We start from the raw sequence: 6,000 nt of genomic DNA on the forward strand, positions 1-6,000 counted from the left end.
AGTTTTGATCAATAAACTCCCTGAAACATTGTTTTACTCAGCAGCAGGAACATCCCCAAACCCACTCTCTGCGATCAGCAACTGCAAACACACCCCACAGCACAGCCAACTGCATGCTGCTGGCTGGAAGGTAGAACCCCAACTGTCCCATGGGATGCTACAAGAGCTGACACAGCATACAGATACATACTTAGATCAGTACTAATGACTTCATCGAGTCACCAATGCACAGCCCAGTACATCTCATCCATGTTTTAGACTAATCCCACAACTATGTTAGGCATTTCACCAGTAGCTATGCAACTAATGGAGACCTATTTCCCATCTCAAATTACCTGGAAAAGGGTTTCTTCCTCTCTGCAATAATGCAGAGTGCACAGCAAATCAGTAACACAGAATGTGAACAAATCAGAGGTAATTTGCATTGTTCATAGAGATTTAAATGCTTTAACTAAAATTAAAATGCTGTCCTGCACAGAGAAACGCTCAAGTTACTGTTCTGCACGTACAACAAAGAAATTTAAGTTCAACAAACCAGTCTCCAAACCAATGCTTTAGCAGGTGAGAGCACTCCTGAAATTCTTCCACAAACAACAAAACCCCTGGAGGCTGGTTTCCTGCAGTGGGTTTAGAGAAGGTACAGCACCATGATCCACTGACCCCTATGCTCCAAAGTGTCTCCTCTCCCCTTGAGCGGCACTTCCCCTTCACCTCCAGCTTCCTCCACGTCATGGAAGTGCATCCTTCTCATACTGCCTACGCAACTAATACCATTCCCACTTTGCTTTCAGGACAGTAGCTACAACTGCACACCACATAGCAGAAACCCTCTATAAGCCCCCAACAATCCATTTGTCAATGGGAGACATCCTGTATGTGCACAACTGCCAGAGTCTCTGTGCCCTGGGCTGATAGGATGGGGAAGAGACAAAATTAACAAACCTCTGAACAACAGGAAGATAGGCATCTCAGCTCCTACCGCAGAACAGGAAGGAAAGAGTACGCTTACACTAAAACAAAAAATAAGGCCTAGGGACAGAAAAGTAGATCCCTATAGCAAGCAAAAGAAGTCAGACCCTTCAAACACAACAGACTGTCTATCCTTGCTAATTTATTGGCTTTCCTACTTAGACAATTGAAGAAAAGGACTAGCATGGCAGGCGTGTCTCCTTACAAACAGCAACCACCATAAAATGCATGAGGCTCAGCCCTTCCCACCCAACCGCCTGAACAAAGGTTCGAGGCTCAATCCCATACCTTCACAACAGCTTGCAGTTTACACAATCTCTAAATTAATCAGCCATGCATCCACATCATGATTGTAATTAACAGCATCAGTCATGCACATTTCAGAATTATCTGTGATCAGGCTAAAGCAATGACTGAGGATTGTGGCAGTATCAAAAGACAGTAAAGACCATCACATATATCACCACCTTCTGACTCAAACTCAAGATGTATTTCTTCCTCTTGCCTATGTTGTTATATAACAGAAATACCCACATACATAAATCCCCCCCAAAAGCCTTTATATCCCATAACATTTTTTTTCTGAAGAAAATGCACAATTTACCAGAAAGCAATGCTGTATTACACAGGTACTCAACTGCCAGAACACACAGACACAAGCATACTTGCAGCAGTACAGCAGCTAAAACTAGAATGACAGCCTACAGACCACAGAAGATGGAAATTTTCCACAAAGGCAGTAAAAGAATTGTTCTCAATTAGCAATAAACATAACAGACTTTCTTTTTGCTCTCATATGCTTTTAAGGCATTATTGCAAAATAGCTTCCCCCTCTGCCCTCTTTATGTCAGCTGTTAAGTCTACATGGGTTCATGGAAAAGAAAATCAGGAGAGGGTACCACAAAAGAACACACACTGTCTAAAGGTCATATATTTATAAGATTAGACATGTCTGAGCTACCTAATAACCTTATGGGCTTTTAAGTGATCGAGTTGCAAAAATGCCCAAAAGTATTTTTATCCTTCCCAATTTACATTTGCCTTTCCAGCTACAAGCACTTTCTGAGGACTGACCTCACTGAATACTCCCTACCTTACCTCCAGAAAGTCTTACACACTGTGTACTGCATTAGCCTTCAGATGTACTCAGGACATGAGGGAGGCTGGAGCCTTCCTCTTTCCACTCGCTATCACTGTTGGGTACAATGTGCATTTCCAGTCGTGATAGATGCAAGTATTTCCCCTGTCCAATCCACAAAGCTGCTGCCCTGAATTAAAGATGAGCATCAAGAGAGTGCATAAACTTATGATTACCTGCTTACTTTATGACTTCTCTTATGGAAAGTCACACTCTGGGTTTCCAATTCAACTTTGGGCCAGTTTCTTTCAGTAAGCTCCAGTTTTCAAACTACTCAGCTGCTTGGTCCTGAAACTGTCAATCACTTAACATTTTGGATAATACAATCCCTCCTAGTCTACATTCTTGTGAAAGAGGAGGCTGGAGAGGCTACACTGATTTCAGCCTACAAGTCAAACAATCTCGCCTGACAGAGCCCAGGTCCCACTGCCTCTGGCTGTTCAAAGAACAGCAACACTCACAGCAGCTGTCACCTGATGAAATGCTTAGTTACAGTACAGATAGAGTTTCAGCAGAGAAAGCCTTAAGAGCACAGTATTTGCATCACCAAAAATGCAAAACTGAAGCAGTTTTCTGTTGTTAAAAGACTGAAGAGGTCCAATACACCTAGCAGTATACACCAACCAGGTATTTACAATTAACATCTTTCGTAGATCAACAAAGGTATTAGACACTCTGTCAGCACAAGTTCAATAAGTATCTACTGGACAGCAGTATTTGTGGCTACTGCAAGCACAGGATATGTGCTGCTTCGTCCTCAGGTTGCTGCACTATGGGCAACACCACTAGTAGCACTCACCTCCTTAACAAAGGAGTAGAAATGGAACAACCCAAGCACACGAGCATCTGAAATACCTATAGCCATCTAGCGAGGGACATGCAAAAGGAAGCACCATCTTCTGCAGAGATCTCCGCCCATACACTTAACAGCAAACCATCACTATTATTTAGTAAGGGCAGGATGAGGCACCCCAGTTAAATTGAGCTAGCTTTGGTCTTCTGAGCAACGTGACCAAGTCAAAAGGCTCATGAGGATAGAGATTAAAAAAAAAGAACCCTCGACTGATATCTTTAACTGAGACACATGTCTCAAAAGAGACCATGCTCATGAGAAAAATCCACAGCTCACACAGCACGCTCCTGAGATTAGCTGTCTGCTCTCAATAAAAAGACTTAGCCTCAACAAAACAGGGAAAAATGACCTAAGCAACAAGTTCTCATTGCTGAAGCAGAAAGCCTGGTTTTCACCAACGGATCAAGATTAACACACCACTGCACCACTTCCTTAAGCCCCAAGCCTGCAGTAAACTTCCTGGATATAAATTTGCAATGACAGCCCAAGTCAGTGCATAGACACCCACCCAAAATAGCGACTACACAGTGAACACAGTCCCAAGTCAGGTAAACACAGACAAGGCTTCCTTCAGCAATGAAGGCTGCCATCCTAAACAGCTACCGGTCACAGGACCCAGCAGACTCTGGCAGTTGGTCAAATGTTTTTAGGTCACAGTCAGGTCTACAGACATCGCAACCTTCGTTCAAGGAGGGTGGGATGGCTCCAGGCACAAGCAGAGTGATCCACAGAAAACACTCTTAAAGGAACTGTTGCAGCCCTACCCTTCCCTTTACGATTTCCTACTTCAGCCTGGCAATTAATAGTCTTCACTTGGGAGTTTCTACAGCATGACTCCTCTGCTAGCTCCCATAGCGCTCCAGGTTCAGTAGACGTTGAGTGGCCTACACAGGGAGCTACATGAGCATACTCCCTCCAAAAATATCAGCTATGTCTAATTAATTACACACTGAAATTATATGTATAGAAAATCTTAATTTACAATGCTGTTTTGTAATCATGTAAAATGAATGTTTGTTTCTCCTACAAGACCAGCCCTTACAATGGAAAGTTGATTTTACCCTCCTGGAGGGCATGCAGACAGTGTAGTGTAACAAGGGTGCCTGTACAATCCTGAGCCTACAGGGATGTACTGGGAAGAAAACATCCTAGGTATTAAAACACAAATACATCATCATCACACCCATGTGCCAATCACTTTAGTAGTGAGCAAGCATTCAGCCTCTCCAGATTCTACCAGCTCATATAATATACTGTAAAACTCAACAGAAGAATAAATTTATAGGTGTTCATATGCAAGGATATGCAGTATGTTCAGCTCAACTTCCCCTTTGCACCCTTCTCCAAGAAAAACAACATGACTTGAAAGAACCCTGGAGCTATAAAGTGAAGAGCCCGGATACGTGCAAGGAAAGGACAACTCAGTTTCATTTAATAAACTAAAGCCTCTGTAACGACAATCAAATTCCAAGCATGCATCTACACACATATGCATGCAAAAGCACCGCTCAAGACTGCTTTGTACTAAAGGAAGTTCAGCCTCGCATGGCAGAAGTCCATGTTCTCAGTTTCATACCAGCATCTACTCTTATTTTCAATAACAAAACATAGAACAAGATGCCATTCCGGTCCCCAGCAGTGATAAGGAAAAATAAAGTGACAAATTCATAAATACATAAGTGAGAAACCCATGTACTTTTTGTCAAGTCCTCAAGCAACACACACCTGTATGAAAGTAGGTAGCAGCTGATAATCAGTGCAAGTATCAACACCTTATTTTATCATACTTTAATACCACAGTTTAATTGAGAATCAGCATGCTTGTAAGAAACAGGTAGTTGATTTTCTTGAGTTTGTTAATTCATCTCTTTTTCTAATGCCTAAACTCTTATTTCTAAAGGTGTGTTGCCCTGGAGAATGTGATAAAAGCCACAAACAAAGAAGCAGGAATAGTTCTTATCTCCTCACCTTAAAAATTCCCGAACTGTAAAACGCTCAGGAAACAAGGATTATCTATCTACACATTCATATGGCAAACAAAATGTTCACATCACATTTTCTTCCAAATGTGCAGAACTTGTATCTAGAAAGGGACAGCCAAAATAACTTGGCTGTTTTGAGACAAAACCTACATATAAGTTTTTCTGACTTGCCTCCAAAAATCCAGGTTCAATATTCCCCAAACCATTACCCTAAAGTAGAAGCTGTTCATGGCAAGGTACCTGTAACAGGACTACAAATTATGCACAGACCTATAAAAAAAGCTGACACAAGCTTTTATCAGTGCAAGTTTTTCTCATGTAGGAAGAGATACTTCAAAAAAAACTTCCCAAATAAACCGCGAATTAAAATTCTGAAGGACCTGTAATGGTTACAAACAAAAACTCATAATCTACCACACAGAACTCTACTTAAGCTAAGAAATACTCTCTACCTTTTTGGAGAAAAAAAAACATCTAAGTTAGTGACATGCAACTTGCTTGGATAAACTGACAGTTGCTTGATCCAGTTTAAACTGCAACATTAAGGGATTTGGAACTTCCCAAAGGTCTTCTGCTCTTTGTTTTCTATCCTGTCAAAGGGAGGAAGAAAAATTCCTGTCCAACTACCTTATATAATTTTTTTTCCTGATTCTTAGTGTGAAACAAGGTTTATGCAATGCCATTATCCATGCATTAGTTCTTCCCTATTAACTCCTGAACCCTTCGTTTGATTTAAAACAGTTCACAGAGGGACAGAAGTCTCAAAGATAATTAAGGTCTGATCGCTGTTCCCTATCTTAAAAACATGGATACTAAAACTACAAGAGAAAGTGAGGAAGATAGGACTGACAATTAGAGATATTAAATGATTCTCATTTCAGAAACAATTAATAGACTAGGTTTTAAAGCAAATCACTGGAGATTCCACAGTGTTTGGCAGAATTATCGGAAGCTTTCCTACACCCCTCCCAACACCTTTATTGTCAGTACTGTTCAAGTTAGGTCCCAGGCTCAACTGACGTTCGATCTGATTCATTATGACCTAGTGTCTTCCCAAA

This window comes from Athene noctua, chromosome 5 (assembly GCF_965140245.1).
Source record: "Athene noctua chromosome 5, bAthNoc1.hap1.1, whole genome shotgun sequence".
Taxonomy (NCBI): Eukaryota; Metazoa; Chordata; class Aves; order Strigiformes; family Strigidae; genus Athene; species Athene noctua.